We start from the raw sequence: 18,827 nt of genomic DNA on the forward strand, positions 1-18,827 counted from the left end.
GAGACTTGTACTAAAGTTAGTTGTATGTTATTGAATTATCAATTAACTCAGCCAACACATTACTTTTTAAATATTTAAATGTAAAACTGGAAAATCAATAAAACTGCAGCAGAGGGGACTTTCCCAAGAAGGCAGCCAAAACAGGAAACTAGTTTCACACACACACACACACACACACACACACACACACACACACCGATTAAGGAAGATATCATTGGAATTGGAACACAGAGTCCTTGACTTAAACTACAGTTGAGCCCAAAGTTTCCATTGCTAAGCAAGTCAGTCGTTGAGTTGAGCCCCCCCCCCAAAAAAAAGATATCTTAATTGACAGTTCTTCATATTGGCTCAGCTGTTCAAGAACATGGCAGAAAACATAATTACACTACATTGATATCACTCAAGCATCCCTTCCAATGTGACCAGCTGCTGTGAAAAGAAAATATTAAGATAAGATTCATAATAAAGATTCTTGCTTTGCTCTTTCTTGAGAACGAAACCAGGAAGAAGTAGTAGCAATCCTATTTTTATATCTGGAAAGAGAGGCTACGATGTTTGAACGCATTTATCTGTTTTGTCTTGTAGGAGTAGGTAACATCGTGCTTAGAGACACCTCCCTAAGTTTCATTAGTCCCTCTTGACTCTATTAGATCCTTTCAATTAAAACAGATTACTCTTTATCTTCACCTCCTCCAGCTTGGTTAACCACCATATGTGTAGTCAATAGCTCCAAGGATTATGAGCAATAGCCATTAATGTCTAGGGCAGCGTTTCTCAACCTCAACAATTCATGTGTGGACTTCAGCTCCCAGAATTCCTCAACCAGCATGCTGCCTGGGGAACTCTGGGAGTCGAAGTTCACACAACTTAAAAGTAGTGAGGTTGAGAAACTCTGGTCTAGGGAATTCTGGGAACAAAAATCTATTTTAACTGGAGAATATACCGACTGAGCATGTGTGTTCCAGCATCATCTTATCACCCCAAATAGAGACTACAAAAACAGACTTTACGGAAACGGTAATTGCAGCTTTATTTAGAGATGTTTTCATCTGTTATGAAAAAGTAAAAGGAAAGCTGGTTTGGGAGGCACGTCAGGGAGACACAATTCTATCTACTGATAAATGCTATCTATTCACTAACATTTCCTTCCTTTCTTTGCATAAGCTTTTTTTCTATTTATTATAATGCTTTATCTGAAACCCCAGTTAAGTAGCGGCGCCCAGCCATTTTTTTTTTTTTTGCAGATTATGCCTGGTTAATTCTTGCATAGGAAATCCTAAGAAAATGATGTTATAAGATTGACTAAGAAGTATAGATAGTGCTAGACTTACAACAATTTATTTAGTGACCATTCAAAGTTACAACAGCAGTAAAGAGTGACTTATGACCACTGTTCACACTTACGACCGTTGCAGCATCCCCGCTGGTCACGTGATCAGAATTCAGACGCTTGGCAACTGACTCGTATTTATGACGGTGATGCAGTGTCCCGGAGTCACGTGATCCCCTTTTGCAACCTTCTGACAAGCAAAGTCAAGGGGTGGGGGGAAGCCAGATTCACTTAAGGACCGTGTGACTAACTTAACAACCACAGTAGATTCACTTAACAAATGTGGCAAGAAGAGTCATAAAATGGGGCAAAAATCACTTAACCAATGTCTCGCTTAGCAACAAAAATTTGGGGCTCAGTTGCAGCCGTACGCCGAGGACTACCTGTCATACTAAAATTCTGAACGCAAGACTCATAATGGGCGAAATAAAATAAAAAAAGATCATCAATCCTTGTTGACTCCTTGCCGCTGCCTGGACTTTTTCCTGCAGTTTTCTTGGAAAGATTTTGGAGACCGTTTGCCACTGTCTTCTTCCTAGGGCTGAAAGGATGAGGCTGGCACAAGGTCACCAGCTGGCTTTGTGCCTAAGATGGGACTAGAACTCACGATCTGCTGGTTTTTAGCCCGGTGCCCATTATTTCCCCATCGCTGCTGCCTTTTGAAAGGCTGTAACATCTGATGTAATGAACACAGCTGTAAAACTTCACTAAAGCATCTTCCCAGATGGTTTTCTAGTCGTTCTGCTAATCTCCAAGCTGTGGAACACTCTCCTTCCCGCTTCCCCTTTCTTGGTTCAAATTCACTGCAGTTCTAACTTGCTGGCGTGACAGCCGATGCGGCAGTCTTTTGATATCTAATCCTTGTCTACTTCAGGATAGGGAATTTTAGGGAGATTACGGATTAACATTTTACAGTAGCAGCCTGAATTCTTCTGGTTGATGCAACCCAACCCAACCGAATTTCTCACGAGTTGAAAAGCGCAGCATGCTTTTTGCAATTACGCATGATATTCTCCAAGGTGTATTCAGAATTTTTGCCTCCCGCATATGTTTGGGGAGACAAAGGAGGAAAGCAGGGTTCCAGAGAAGAACAAAACCGTCCCTTACTGCAGGGCTCCCCAGCCCCCGGTCCGTGGACCAGTACGGGGCCGTGGCATGCCAGCAACCGGTCCGCACAAACAAGCGAAGCCCCATCCGTGGGATGTAGGCAGCACCCAAAACCACGCACTCTCCGGTCCATGGAAAAACCTCTCTCCACGGAACCGGTCCCTGGTGCCCAAAAGGTTGGGGACCTCTCCCTTACTGAAAACCTCAAGAGAAAGAAAGAAAGAACAGAACATTCCCCTGGCCAGTGTGGAAAGAATCACTTAACAATAGCTTGACTAATTTAACAACGACTTAACTAACAACTGTGGCAAGAAAGGTCATAAAATAGGGCAAACTCGCTTCACAAATGTTTCGCTTAGCCACAGAAATTTGGACCTCAATTGTGGTCGTAAGCCGAGGATTACAAACAAGCAGACATGTAGCATCGGCGTGGTTGTATCACGGGCTATAAGCTCACATGTGCCATTCTTGGTGGGTACATTAATGTACCATATGTAGCTATCTTGGAAAAAACGCTCACCCAGGGACAGATCCTCAGTCAGGCCAAGTACCCCAATGCTATGTAAATTACATTACCCCATGATTGTTTCAAATTGCTTCTGATTTTGTGGGCAGCTGCACAGGCAAAGATGTCTTTTCCAAGTAAAGCATGCACCCTTGAAGGAACAGCATGCATTTTAAAAAATGGAGGGAAGCAAACAAATGAACGAACGAGTAGAAGTAATTAAAGTAATTTTAATGAAAGATAAATATTTTAAAAAAAAACATTAAGGAGCCCCTATGCCTGCTGCCAGCATAATTTTCCTGCATTGTGCTCTGAATTTGGGACTGGTCAATTGGAGCTTCAAGGATCTATATACATTTTGATTTGTATTTTTCTTGGGCTTTCGTTGATTTGTTTAGAACATGAACTTAGAAATACCAAAGTGTCTGCTGAAGCGAAAGGGTTCTGTGTCAAGGTTCACGTACCACAGTAAACCACACTGTGGTTTGTTTGGTTTGGGGGGGTGCATGTTGTACAAGCTGAGCCTCGTGGCTTATTTACTGTACTGAAGCATATTCAAACAAGCATGGGGTTAGCGTGATTTGTGACCCAATCCTCAACTTACGACTATTCGAAGTTACAATGGTAGCGAAAGAAAAAAGAGACTTATGACTGTTGCAGCATCCCCCCCAAGGGTCACGGGATGAAAATTCAGACACTTGCCATCTGGCATGTATTTATGACGCTTGCAATGTCCTGGGGCCATGTGATCCCCTTTTGCGACTAGCAAAGTCAATGGGGATGCCAGATTCTGCCAACAGCCTTGTTACTAACTTAACAATGGCAACGATCCGCTTAACAACAATGGCAAGCAAGGTCGTAAAAATGGGACAAATCTCACTTAAAAACAGTCCTGCCTAGCAATGAAATGTTAGGCTCAGTTGTGGTCATAAGTCAAGGACTACCTGTATACAGTTCCATGTCCTGTAATGTGTCCAACTGGGGACCTATATCAATCACCCTGCTGGTCTGCTGCTATTTTTCAGTACTTCTGTTTTAATTAACTTTTAATTGCAGGCTTTCCGCCCTGCAATCTGTCCGGAGACTTAAAGGAACAGAATGGAGTTTATGATTAAGCAAAGAGTATGCATTGCAGCATATATCCCCCCCTAAAAAAAAACTAAGTCAACCCAAGGGACTTACAGTCATTAAAGTAATTGAAGATAAATTAAGTCATTAAAAAACACCATGCAAATGTATCCCTACTTGACTTCGAGACAACCATTTAGCACTAAACTAAACCGTGATGCAAGGAGGGGGTGTGTGTGTGATCTATTTGGTGCTTAAAGCATCAGCTGATTCAAGGAGGAAGAAAGTCCCTTTTCTGGAGCAACAAGGAACCAGGATGTGGTTAGTCCTCCCCCAATGCAAGGTCAGCCTGGATCAAAGTCAGTGGCAACAAAGAAGTCCTTTTCATTAGTATGCTTAAAACCCATGAATTATAGGATTCTTTAAGAAGATTAACACTCTCCCTGGAGTGCATAATAGGATGTTGACCATACTCAGCAAAATAAGGGCCGCTTTGGAGCACAAATGTGCACAGCCGAACTCGTGACCCAGCTTGCCTTTTGCTCATGTGAATGAGAATTTGAAAGAAAGCAAAGGAGCAAAAAGACCAGGGTGTTAAGGGAAGAGCATGCACCCCTACAAACGTCCCAGATTTCGGTTACATTTTCTCGTATTAATTATATTTACATTTGCTCTTGGGATATCCATCCCCCCCCCTCACTCCAAGAAGTACAAAAAAACATGTTTTCTCTAATTTTCCCCATAACAACAACTTTGTTAGTTGGGTTGAGGGAGAAACAATGACTGGTCCCTAACCATCCCATGTGCTTCCATGGCCAAGGTGGACCTCAGCCTTCCCAGTTCTTAGCCAGTAACTAAGTCATTTCATCGTTTGTTCGTCAAATATTATAAATTTGAACAAACAAAATGAAAACAACCTTAAAATGTGACAGGGACGATAGGCACGATAGTGCACTTACTCAAGCCCCCGTTAAATATGGGATGAGGTTCACAGAAGTTGGAATTAAAACTGTAAAAGTTAGTAGCTGAGACAACGGAATCAGGTAAGAATTCCAGCCTCGGATAACTCATTCAGTTAGAAAAACTGGATTTTTTCCATTTGTTACATTATGTTAAAACTTAAAAAAAACATTTATAGTTAAGACTGGTTTGTACTGGTTAAATCATAAAATAAGCCACAATGGCTGGAGTCTCACTGTGCTAAAGCTATACTCCGTAATTTATAAACTCCATATGGATTCACCCAACATTGCTAAGCTAAACTAAGCTATGATCTAACTGCTCTCCCCTTAAACAAAGCAATCAGGTTTGGTAGCCAGGAATCAGCAGTCAAGAAAATAGAAAGTGAAGCAAAAAGTTTTGGAGTCCAGAAGATAGAGAACAAAACCAGAGAGACAAGAACTATGTAAGAATATATTTTTAGCATTCATGTCTGGCTAATTCAGCTAACAAAACAACGAGCTAAGGAAACAGCTTGAATTCTAAAGGATATCACCACCTGGTTCAAAGACAGAAAACTACCCATAAATGTGAGATACACAGGAAAAGCTATCCTTCAACTGGTTTTCCAAGAATCAAATTCTGAACTGCATTAACGTTATCTCAAAAAACTGTCTTTAGAATCAAGTATCTCGGTCCAAGGTTGTCACGTTTTAAGTCTTAACAAAAAGATATTGTGCCATTCACCTCTGTTAACAAACAGACTGTTTAAAAGCAGCTAAGGTATTTGGTTATAAGTAATGTTCTGAGAATGTCTCCAGGGTTCTCCTTAAGAGAAGCTGGACAACAACAACAACAACAACAACAACAACAACAACAACAACAATAATAATAATAATAATAATAATAATAATAATAATAATAATAATAATAATAATAATAATAATAATAATAATAATAATAGCAGCTAGTAATGTCATGATGCTGTTTAAATTTAGGCTCCTGAAAGAATAAAAATGTGGGCTACCAACTCAAGGGTATTTTTTCAACAGGCAATTGAAAAAGTCCAACTGCCTTTGGGAAAAAGAATATTTGAGACAATCATGACCTGGATGACTGAGAATCTCCATAGACACTGGGCTACCAAATGTATTCTCAAAATAAAAGGCTGAGAGGAAATCCAAAACTTGGAGTGATCACACAAGAGATGAGGTATTTTCCACAATTTTGGGGATTTCCACAGTCAAGGAACAGGTGCTGTTTCAGGTACTAAGAAAGCAAGCCATGCATGTAAAAATGGGCAAATATACAGCTACAAGGAGAATAGGTCATGATACATCTTGATCAAGAGTAAGGCGACATCTGCTTTGGTGGGAGACTGTCAATATTTCAAGAGAATTTTTGATCTATCAAGGAGTGCTCATCTGTTTCAATCTTGTATATTTATTCAAGAACAAGCTGACATTAGCAACAGCACAAAGATTCAATTTCTATCTCAGCTGGATAGTTCATTCATGCTGATGATTGACATAAGTAAGGCCAGAAGGAGAAGGGATGTCAAATCTATAATGTTGCAAGAGAATGTGACTGCTAAATGACCAGGATGAATGCAGCAGTGGAAAAGCTGAATGCTATAAATGATAATATTAAGTAAGTTAGGGTTTGTGAGTACTACTATTGTATCTGTAACTCATCACTGGTGAGCCCTGATGGTGCAGTGGTTAGAATGCAGTATTGCAGGCTAACTCTGCCCACTGCCAGGAGTTTGATCCTCATTGGCTCGAGGTTGACTCAGCCTTCCATTCTTCCAATATCAGTAAAATGAGGACCCAGATTGTTGAGGGCAAGATGCTGACGTTATAAACTGCTCAGAGAGTGCTGTAAAGCACTATGGAATAGTATATAAGTGCTATTGCTATCACTATCTATATTAATATGCTGTTGTGTAAACTCAGTCAATGGTTTTAGAAAGGATGGCATCAAGGAAGACTACAGCAGAACTATAGAAGACCAGAACAGAAGTACTAACAATACTCAAGAATCTTAAGAGTTGTTGTTCAATAATCTTATCACCAGTGCAGAAGCTCCCTTTTCCCTGCTCCAAAAACAGTACTAGAACAACAAAGCCGGCAGTAGACAAACAGACATCTAATTTTCAGGGTCTTTCGACTGCTTTACCACTGTCTTAGGCAACTACCTATCTCTGAATAATGGCAAGGCCAGTCTTGGGGGAGAAAAAAGGCAGTTATTGTGTCCATGGAGATGCTCAATCATCCAGGTCATGGTTGTCGCAAAGATATTTTTCCTAAAGGCATCTGGACTGCCTTGGTGTTTTGTTTTGTTTTTTAAAGTTTTGTTTCTCCTCCAAGAAACTTTTTGAGGATGAGGATGAGGATGAGGATGAGGATGAGAAGAAGAAGAAGAAGAAGAAGAAGAAGAAGAAGAAGAAGAAGAAGAAGAAAGAAGGAAGAAGAAGAAGAAGAAGAAGAAGAAGAAGAAGAAGAAGAAGAAGAAGAAGAAGAAGAAGAAGAAGAAGAAGAAGAAGAAGAAGAAGAAGAAGAAGAAGAAGAAGAAGTTGTTTGGATGAGAAGCAAAATGTTTTCAAAAAAAAACACCGAAGAAGTCCAGTTGCCTTTTGGAAAAGTACCTTTGGCACCGGCAGTTATTACTACCATAGTTATTCTTGGCCAACAAACCCTGCTAAGTCATCTTGTTATCTAATGATGCAAATTTGGAAGACAATGCAAAGGAAACTGCCATTGTGGGGAGTTGAAGCCATTAACTATGCAAGGAAGTGTAAAGGAAGCACCACACCACTAGCGTTTCCTACAAGACAATCCATATAATTATCCAACCTCATACAAATCTGACTGGATTAATGTTGGAATGCATTTTTTTTGGGGGGCTGGGGCTGTTTTGCTTACCATTGGGAACTCCTGCTTAGCTTCCTGTCTGATTGGGGTTGAGTTCAAGGTTTGCTCTCCAAAGGAACTTTTTCAAACACACACTGTACATACTACTGGCCCTACTGAACTAATTACTGCCTCTAACGTTAAAAATGAATGCCAACATCTGGCGTGAAAAAAGACACGACCAAATCTAACAAACACACTCCTCAGATGAGGGCTGTAATGTATTTCTATTCATTTTTTATAAGTACAGGCAGTCCTCGACTTAACGAGCAAAATTGGGTCTAGAATTTCCCTTGCTAAGCAAATACATGCCGGTTGCCTAATGCCCACATTTTGATCACATGCCTGCGGGGATGCTACAATGGTCATTAAGTGCAAGGAGTGGTTGTAGGTCATTTTTTTCAGTGCCACCATTGTAGCTTTGAATGGTTGCTAAACAAATGGCTGTAAATCAAGGACTCCCTGTATCCAGCAGGTTTTCTCAATTTGGTGTTCTCAAGATGTCCTCATGCAGGGGTCCCCAACCTGTGGCCCACGGCTATCGGCCCGCGGCTGCTTCTCCACCAGGCCGCGTGAAGGGATGGCCCCCACACTCACGCAAGCACCCCGAGCATCCCGCCAGCACTAGCATCACCCTGTCCCAGGTGTCCCACCAGCACTAACACCGCCCATAGCGTCCCGCCAGCGCTAGCACCGCCCCATTTGCAGCACTCGCACAGCCCCGTTTACACATGCGCATACACTCGTGTGCAGCTGTTTGTGTGTGCACATGTGCTCATACGTGGCCCATTTGTGCATGCGCACATAGCAGTGCCTGCCTCCCTTTCCGGGCCGCCAAACCAAAAGGGTTGGAGACCTCTGTCCTCATGCACCAAGCCAGGTTGGGAAGAGATGCACTGAACGGTGAAGTTTTAATGTGGAGGAAATAAGCATAACTCTATTATGCTTTACATACCCTCTAGAAGCAGGACATTTTACAAATTACCGAAAAAGCAGAAACGAAGTTCCTTGCTGGAAGGAATTTGCCCTCTAAGCTCCGTCAACCATATGTAGAAGAAAGCAATTAAGAAAGCAAGTGAGAAGAATAAATCTTTTTTTATATCTACGGTATATACACTTCGCAGAAGCATATTATGCAATCTCTGCATAAGGAGAAATATTTTGAACAGATTGAAATGTTGCACATTCTAAATATAAGATTTTAACTGATTATTTAGGAGGACTGAACTTGGGTAGAACTGAGGATACAGTTCTGCACAGTATGTCCCATACATTTAAAATTACATTTATTTTTTTTTAAAAAAGACTTGATCTGCAATAAATAAAATGGAAGAAATCAGGCAATTGATGTTCCAAGGATGACTGAGAAAGCCACTTCCCCAGGCAGCTGTACCATTGCATTCTTCTGTAACTGAGTTATACATAAGGAAGATTTAAAATTAAGAGTCAATGCTTGAGAATAAGAATGGAATGTACTCAACTATTTCCCATGAGTGATTTCAGACTGAGACACTATTCCCACCCACCCCAAACAATTGGATAATCTGTACCAAACACTACTCCAAACATTTGAATGCTCAGAGAACTCATTAATGGGACTTGTACGTCCGTAGAGTTAAGATCACAAAAATCCTGCTTCTTCTGCCACATGTTCAACAGATGCACCAGGAGTTTAAATGCTTGGATTGGCCACATGGATAGTCTTAAAAACTATCAGGAACAGATTTTTCTGCATCATATGGTGAGTCAGAAAGATGCAACTGATGAATGAAGGCATACATACATGTCCCAAGATAATGTTGCAGGATCCAATCTGGGTCAGTCACTGTGACCAGACGTTTAGTCTTCCAAGCTTTCAGATGCATACTGGATCGCATCCTCAGGAAACTTCTCTCACATTCATTCTGGTGTGAGAGATGTTCCCTCAGGATGGGCTCCAACACAAGTCTGAAAGCTTGGAAGACTGAACGTCTGGTCCCAGTGACCGACCCAGATTGGATCCAGCAGATGCAATTGAGATTGAAAAGGGGGACAGTTTCAATAACGATAGCAATAGCACTTAAGACTTATATACAGCTCCATACTGCTTTACAGCCCTCTCTAAGCGGGTTTACAGAGTCAGCCTATTGCCCCCAACAATCTGAGTCCTCATTTTACTGACCTCGGAAGCTGAGCTGGTCAGAACTGAACTCCAGACTGCAGGCAGAGTTAACCTGCAAATACTGCATTCTAACCACTGCGCCCCCAGGGCTCCTCCGAATCACCATATTCTCCAAATTTCTCTACAGACTGAACGGGAAGCAGTTTTCCAGTGGAATTTCCCTAAAAAAAAAATCTCTTCCTTCCAGTTTGCAGTTGAAAAGCATTTCCGGGACAGGTCCTTGGGCATCCAGGTTTTTCGGCAACCAGAGGCCGTTACCTTCTCCTGCCATGTTTTGTTACATCCCAACCCTGGGATTTCCTGGGCTCGCTTAGCTTCCCAGCGCAGACAGGATGAGGCCATGTGCTACCACTGGTGAATCTCCCATTCTGAAAGGGGAACAGAAGCTTCCAAAAGGGGGGAAAGGACGGGCCTCTTTTCTTCATGGGAATAATGCTTGCAAAATGTTCCTTTTTGAAGTTCCTTGGCTCAGCCTTATGCAGGTCAAATCCTGGTTCAATACTGTCGCCCAACGTTTGAGAAGTGTGCAAGCTCCTTCCCACAGGCCTCTGGAACACAGCCACCTTTTTTAAAAAATAAAAAATCACTGCTTGTTTGTACAATTAAAAACAAACAAAAACCCGGAGGAAAAGCAAAGAGTGAATATCCCTGTTGTATTTCCTAAAGGCATCAAACGTATTTACATAAACTGGCTTAAGGGTTTAAGCTCTGGGTGAATGCAGTGGGGGTGAAGGGGGAAAGGGATAATCTTACTAATATGTTCTATTATATAAAGAGGCCTTCTTCCATTACAAGCCACATAAACAATGAGTAAACAATTGTTATCTCTTCTGCACCTATTACAAACCTCAGAAACAGGTCAGCCTTTTCAAAATACATTTGTGCACAGAAATGGTCCAAGGGTTAATTTTTCAAGTTGTTTTTTTTTTTAAAAAATGGCCAATGGGATGATCAAGAACAGAATCATTCATCATACTGATTGATTCTATATACTTCTGAGGTATATTGTACGGGTTATACACCACCCATTGCTACCCACTGCTTATCATGCAGATATCCACTTACAAAACAAGAGTGAGAAACCCTGAGAGGGCAATAGAGTATCCGCCAACAGGTAAGGTTTTAGTAGACTTACTTAGAAGTTCTTTCTAGGTTGTCCAAGCATCCATGCAAGGTTGACTCAGCCTTCCATCCTTCCGAGGTAGGTAAAATGAGGACCCAGATTGTTGGGGGCAATAAGCTGACTTTGTAATAATGCCGCTGGGGGGGGGCGAAAGCCCTAATAAGCAGGCATATACATAGAATGAAGGCTATTGCTAAGCACATTAATTTGTGCTTCTTAGATTGTAAGCCGCCCTGAGTCTTCGGAGAAGGGCGGGATATAAATGGGATTAAAAATAATAATAATAAAAAAAAATTAGAACCACTTCAACAACCCTTCCCATCCCAAAACAGCCAGTAGTTCTGTGGCTTGTTTAAATTTTAATTAATCTAGATTGATTACCTATCCAAGCAACTTTTGAGGTACTAAATCAATACCACCATGGAGCGGATCAAATAGTTTATGCTTCTTACTTGTACCAGTGCATTCTGATCCTAGGATTCTAAAGAATCTGCTACAACCGCACCTCTTTCTGGAGCCAGAAGCAGAAATGAAAAGGGAAGAATGTGGGTAGAACAACCTAGTGGTAACAAAGTGAACAAAAAGGAGTGATAAAGCAAGATATTTAAAGTATTCTTGCCCTTCCCTGCTGAATCTCCTTACCTCATACTTTGCGGGCAAAAGAATGAAGCTTAGGGGGGGGGGGGGGAAATATACTTCTTATGAGATTTTACAGTAATGCCCCACCGTGGGACAGATAGCATTTTACTATCTTTCAGAAAGCTGCTATAAGATGAATCACATCAAATTATGCAAACAAGCCAGAAATCACCATTCTCATCCAAGGTGTTTCTCTACCATGAAAAGCTCTCAGGGTTTTACACACAAGGAAAGAAGATTGCTCAGCAAAAGTCAGTCATGAACAGAATCGTGAAGATACAAACCCATTTTGCCTGAGGCTCTCGTTTTGGCCCACTTGATCACCTCTGCCAAAGAGACCAGCTGGACAGAATTGAGAAAGCTCACCTCACTTGGCCACTGCTGAACTTACATTACCAATCGCTTTGGGAGAGATCTACTTCTCTCTACAGCAAAGGTGCATTCACTCTGGTCATAAATGGTCCAGCCTTTCAGCATTAAGCTCCTGTCTGACCTGTTAGAAATTTGCAAACACTAGAAAGGAGGAGAAGGGGTGGCCTCAATTTTTCCATTTGAACTCAACCTCTTTTCATAGGTTTGATCCAACGTAAGTCCTCAGTGCTTTGCCAAACTGGATTTTCTTGACACCAGAAACTACTTTATGGATGAGACAGCTAGTAACCAATACAAAGCACAACACCTCCTCAAAGTAACCCTTGATCTTACTCTTCTGCTCAGAAGGTGGCAAGGGGTGAGCCACCTTGAACTGCTGCCTCAATACTAAAATAATCAGTCCACCACAATACTGTCTTATGTCCAAGGATATTTACCCAAGCGGTATGGCTGTATTACTCTTATCCTTCTCACCTTTTCTACTACCTTATCCTATTGGTATCTTATAATTATATTAGTTTGTTGTTTGTATATACTGTACACTGAGAGCTTATGCACTAGAGACAACAAATTCTTTTTTTCTTCAAACAAAGTTGGCCAATAAACTCTACTACACTTGGCCAACAAACTATTTACTCTACTCTACTGTGCTAATAACCTCTCCTACTCTACTATACTCTATACTCTACTCTACTCTACTACACTACACTCCATTCTTTGCCTTACTGAAGTATTTAGTATCTTATGCCTCTGTTGAAGTGAGTTGCAGGCCATGAACCTTTACATTTTAATAAAATATGTTAGTTGGAAAATGGGCTACCAGATTCCTTCTGATTTTTTTGCAAACATAAACTAAATAGAGTAACCTTCAGCATGCAAGGTGAAGTCCTTGCCATCTTCCCAAGGGATTAGAAGCAAGACTTTATTTTGAAAGTTAAAGAGTTTTTCATATATATATGAGTACCCTACCAGCTGTTGTTTTTATACTTACTAGGCGTTAATTATCCATGTTTATATTATCCTAAAACCTATATAATTGTTACCATTAGTATTTATTACATTTATTTTACACTTGGCAAGTGTTTATTATTTGTGTTTCTCTTATGCTAAAGGGCATGTAATTTTTATCACTCGGATTTATTGTTGTTGTGCAATGGAAGGCGTTATATTCCATTCCACTATAATGCTTTCCCCCCGTTTCTTTGATCATTTTTTTTACTCTTTACACTAGCTGTCTAAAGGAAAAAGAGGAAATAACTGTTTAAACAGACATGCCCAAAGGATATTGTTAAAAAAAAATCAAAATGGCAGCCACAATGGTGATACGCATAAATAATAGGCAGAAATTTATTTACACTACAGTATCTGAATGCTATTTCGAACTTTTTGACCATATTCTACAGACACCCCTGGATTCCAACGCCTTCCTTTGTAATCCTAAATCCTGAGGAGACTTTTATTTTCATATCTGTTTTAAATGCAATCTTGGTTTAAAAACCTAGTCATGTCCAAAGGCTTTACATTCTAATGAAGCATATGGCAGGCACAGTGCAAAATCCATTTCAAAATAAAATAAACCCCTAAAAATAATTCCACCACTTTATATTTTTCCAAGTGATGGCTCAGTCTTTAAAAATAAAAGTAAAAAAAACAAACTCCTGCAGTAACAAACACAACACTCCACAACAGAGGAACAGAAAAAGGAGATTATACGTTCAGAAAGATTTCCAATTCGCCATGCAAAAATAGAGTGGGAGAAGCTTGTGGGATGAGCAAGACCAAGGATGACAAATACAGAGAGAAGTGTGAACTGATAATAATAAAGGGAATCAATTCTCTAGTGAAAACCAGGACTAGGGCTGACATGAGGGGGTATCATAGAGAAGAGGGGTTCCAGAGCACCTGAAGGCAGGACAAGAAGCAACAGATGAAAAATAAACAAGGAGAGAAGCAACCTAGAACTAAGGAGAAACTTCCTGACAGTTAGAACAATTACGGTAACCAGTGAAACAACCTGCCTCCAGAAGTGGTGAATGCTCCAACCCTGGAGGTTTTCAAGAAGAGACTGGACAGCCAATTGTCTGGAATGGTATAGAATCACTTGTCATGGGCAGGGGGCTGGACTAGAAGACCTCCAAGGACCCTTCCAATCCTATGATTCTATGTTCTATCTTGCCTCAATGTTTCTCAACTAGTTTGATGTTTTCAGCTCTTTTTAAACATACAATGTATGCTCATTTGTACACTGTTTCCTGAGTTTTTCTTTTTTCACTTCATTCAGTCTTATTCAAAACATCTGGTCATCTCCCCAACACTTGGACTTTCAAAATGGAGGAAAAGCAACTGCAAGCAGTATTTATAAAATCCAGACCTCCATGAAAAGACACAATGAACCTCATTAGACGATGTAGCATATTTTTGGCATAACGAGCTTAAGTGTAAACTTAGCTTTTGTAACGATGCCTCTCAATGGCTTATTAACCCATGAGGGCTCCTCCAAATTCTTCCTTCCGCTGTGGTCTGTAAGTCATATTTCATGATATAGCAGGTTGTCCAAACTAACCAACTGCAGTTGCTCAAATAAACCACGGTTTACTGAAAGGTGTGAATCAGGCCAGCCCTGGAGAGGTTGAAAGTGTTGGCTTTTGTGAAATGCTTGCTTAGAGGTGGGTAAACTTGCAGAAGATTTTTTTTTCCCTGGGTTGAAATGGAAAACGGTGTAATATCAACTATAATTATCTTTCTATAGCTGTGGTGGCGAACCTATGACACGTGTGCCACAGGTGGCACGCAGAGCCCCCTCTGTGAGCACGTGCGCCGTTGCCCCAGTCCTAGGCCTTCAGCTGGGTTTTATAAAACCTTTTCGCTTTAGGCCTCTGCCGCCGTGTGAAAAAAAAAAGGTTCAATCAATCAATAAATTTCAACTTCTCGTGGGGAAAAAAAAGATTCGCAAAGTTGGAATTGATTGATTGAACTTTTTAGTCCCACCCAGTCTGCCGTTACCACTGCAACCATGCGCACCCAATGGGCCATGCCCACCCAATGGGCCATGCCCACCCAATGGGCCACACCCAGCCAATAGGCCACACCCACCCAGCACCCAATAATACATAACAGGGTTTGGGGTTGCAGTTTGGGCACACGGTCTCTAAAAGGTTCGCCATCCCTGTTCTATAGCATCTATATTCTCTGAGCTTGGCTGTTTGCTTGCAGACATTTCATTATCCGACTAGGTAACATCACCAGTTCATATGTAGGGAAGGAGAAACCATTGTCCAGCAACATTGGCAGGGGAAGCTGCTGTATTTAAACGGAGCAAAGTCTACATTTGCTTGCCCTGAGGATGTTATTATTTTGTTGGGTAATTAAAATGTCTGCAAGCAAATAACCAAACTCAGAGAATACCTCCTAGACTCCATAGTTCAACTCTGACTCACAGATGTCTTCTTTTGGAACCGTCTTTCTGCACCTATTTCTGAATGGAGAAACTTAGAACTGGTAAGGCAGGGAGGCCTCACTTCCCCTCCCATTGAAATCAGGTAGCCCTACCTTTGGAGAGGCACGGGAGAATCAAGGTGAGGCAAGGAATGAAGATAAAGAGTTCTTCCACTCTAATACAAATAGCTGTTATGTGACATGCTTTGGGTCAATCCCAAAAAAGTTGCCACTCCCAATGTCTGATTTATGCCTGACCCTTCCGCCTGGCCGCAGGCGTGCTCCTTCCCCATGGTCCAGGGGCTCAACACTGGGGTTCAGAAATTTTATTTTTATTTTATTTATTTTAATTCCATTTATATCCCGCCCTTCTCTGAAGACTCAGGGCGGCTTACAAACTTAGCAGTAGCCTTCATTCTATGTATATGCCTGCTTATTAGGGCTTTCACACACACCCCAAGCGGCATTATTACAAAGTCAGCTTATTGCCCCCAATAAAATCTGGGTCCTCATTTTACCTACCTGGGAAGGATGGAAGGCTGAGTCAACCTTGAGCCTGGTGGGATGCGAACCTGCACTAATTGCAGGCAGCTGGTGTTACTTAAGGAGGCATTAGCTCACTGCTCCACCAAGGCTCCTTCAGAAATGCTGAAGGCAGAAGGGAACCTGACATTTCCAGGTTAAGTAACTGGAGGAAGTTTGGGGAAACAGCTCAAGAGGAAGAAAGTGACTCTATAATATGCAGGGTTTCTAGTGACGTCCACCGACCAGCTCTTGCCAAAAAAAACACAAATAACCGGTCTTTCCAGATAGAAACATTTCAAGAATGTGGCCCTAAAAACCTTTAACCAGAAGTTGAACTGCATTTTTTTTTTCAAAATCCAAACCGTAAGACTTTTTACAGCAAAAGAACCACAATGTGTGATCTAATCAAATTCCACATGGTAAGTCTGTCAAAGAAGAGAAAGCATGAGAAACACTACTAGATGGTTCAGGATGCTTCATTGACCAGTCAGAGGAACTGGTGGAAGGAAGCTCAACATTCAGCCATACCAGCCATCAACAGACACATTGAAATAAACCATACTTACACACCATTTAAGAGAAACAATAAAATTGGTTGTGCTGTACTGTGTTTTATTGTAGTGGGAAACTGTGAACATCCTAGACCAGGATATATCCAAAACTGCTTGCTGAGAAGGAAATGAAAGACCAGAACACTTCCTCTCCAGCAGCAGCTAAGACCCAGATAAGCAGGGATTAACAGCAGACAAACAATCAAACAGAAAACATTACCCTAATCAAAGAACTACCAAGGAGAAAACCACAATCCTCCCAACACTGACAGGGTAAGTTGTTCCTTAGATACAGCGAACAAACTGCATACTGACACTCATGAGTACAGTTAGTCCTTGACTTACAATCACAATTCAGCCCAGAATTTATGTTGCTAAGTGAGAAATTCATTAAGTGAGTTTTGCCCCAGTTAACGACTTTTCTTGTCACCTTTGTTAAGTGAATCACTGAATATATTATTGATGCTCAGGAATTCCAAGCAAACAACTTAGAGGGATCCGTTTTTTTAAAAAAAATCTTTGTTTGTTGAACAAGCACTGTTGAACTGTATTTTTTTAAAAAAATCAATAAAAACATAAATAAAAAAAAATCTTGACCAGGCTACTGTTGACAATATTTGTGCCAAGGTTTCGGGATTATTATTATTATTATTATTTTGCTCACTTTGCACTGTAAACCCCAGTTAGGTTAAAAATGGTATAGCTGCTTGGAAATCATTAACTTTGTGCAAGGTGTTAGGGAAGTTACAGCGCTGTCATTATTTCCAATACCCTCCATGGAATATATCTGAAGTTGAACTGGATATTTTTTAGAGATAAGGGTTTGCTTTACTTGCAAAACCTTGGGGTTCTTTGGGTCACAAATGGTATTGTTTGGAGAGTAATTTGTTTCTAACCAACAACTCTGGACCTCAGGCGGTTTCAACAGCAGGCTTAAAAGTAGAAAAACCTGGTAATCAAAACTAAAGGATTAAAGCAATAAAAATAGCTTTTGCAGGCAAGAGTCTCTTTTAATGCACCTGTTAGAAATTTCTCCTGCGGGCAAATTTTGGTTACCATTTCATTTCTCTCAGTCTAGGCCTGGGCTGTAAATAAATATCCATTCATTTATTGTGATTATCAACTGGATTTCTTCTGAGAGCTAAAAACGGCAGCCTCCTCTAATTTTATCTCAACACCAATAAGTTTGAGAGAATGGTCTGACGGAGTGAGGCTGACCCACTCAACTCCTTGCTCGTGTGAGAACCCTAACCTAGAGTTCTACATTCCAACATCTTAATTACGATGCGATCCCATCCTTCATTTAATTAAAGAGCTGCGGTGGCGCTGTGGTTAGAATGCAGTATTGCACTCTGCCCACTGCCAGGAGTTCGATCCTCACCAGCTCAAGGTTGACTCAGACTTCCATCCTTCCAAGGCCGGTAAAATGAGGGCCCAAATTGTTGTGGGCAATTTGATGACTTTGCAAACGACTTAGAGAGGTCTGTAAAGCACTATGAAGAAGCATGTAAGTCTAAGTGCTATTGCTGTTGCTAAGGGACTTTCAAATGATATCAATAAACTAATTGGATTTGCAAATGAGACAAAAGATCACCATGAGTCCCAAAAAGTGACTTGGATTCTTATTTATGCAGGCAGGCATTGAAGAGAATAATTTCCCCTTTTTTCTTGCATCGTAGTGAATTCTTCATCTACGATCCAGTTTGCCATCAGCAGATTTTAAGACTTGGTGCATTGGAAACAAAGCTTTAAAATAAAGCAGAAATATTTAAACATTTCTAGCCTGTTGAATCACATGGGTTTCATTAACTATGTGGACAAATTATTTGACTGAACAGTGGAGCTGAACCAACAACAGCTTGCCTGCAGCTGTAACAAACATGATGTAAAGGGAAATCATTTTCTTTCTTTCTTTTTTTGGTAAGTGAAATACGAGTCATCAAAACAGGGCTTGCTTTTTCTCAACCCTGAACTTGCTATCCAATTTTCCCCAGGCTAGTACTCCCCAAATGGATTGGATTTCAATTCCCAGAGTTCTTTAAGCTTTTAATTAAAGATTCATGTGAATCCACATTGGGAAACTTGGTTGACTTGACTGTATTCCAGGATCCTGAAATCTTGAGAGCCCCTTTCTTTCTGTAGCTAAACAATGCGGACACC

At 40.9% G+C, this 18,827-nt stretch overlaps 1 protein-coding gene across 4 annotated transcripts in view; it reads right to left on the reverse strand.

Moving 5' to 3' along the window:
* Positions 1-18,827, reverse strand: part of ST3GAL4 (ST3 beta-galactoside alpha-2,3-sialyltransferase 4) — a 115,778-nt gene that overhangs the window by 61,899 nt on the left and 35,052 nt on the right. The window contains exon 1 of one of the 4 annotated variants that reach the window (XM_081333670.1): positions 11,598-11,704. The exons of the other annotated variants lie outside the window; for them this stretch is intronic. The gene's annotated coding sequence lies outside the window, so the exon portion shown is untranslated. Of the gene's footprint in view, positions 1-11,597; positions 11,705-18,827 lie in introns of those variants that run through there. 4 annotated transcript variants of the gene reach the window in all.

Source organism: Vipera berus (assembly GCF_964194415.1).
Source record: "Vipera berus genome assembly, chromosome: 8".
Classification (NCBI taxonomy): Eukaryota; Metazoa; Chordata; class Lepidosauria; order Squamata; family Viperidae; genus Vipera; species Vipera berus.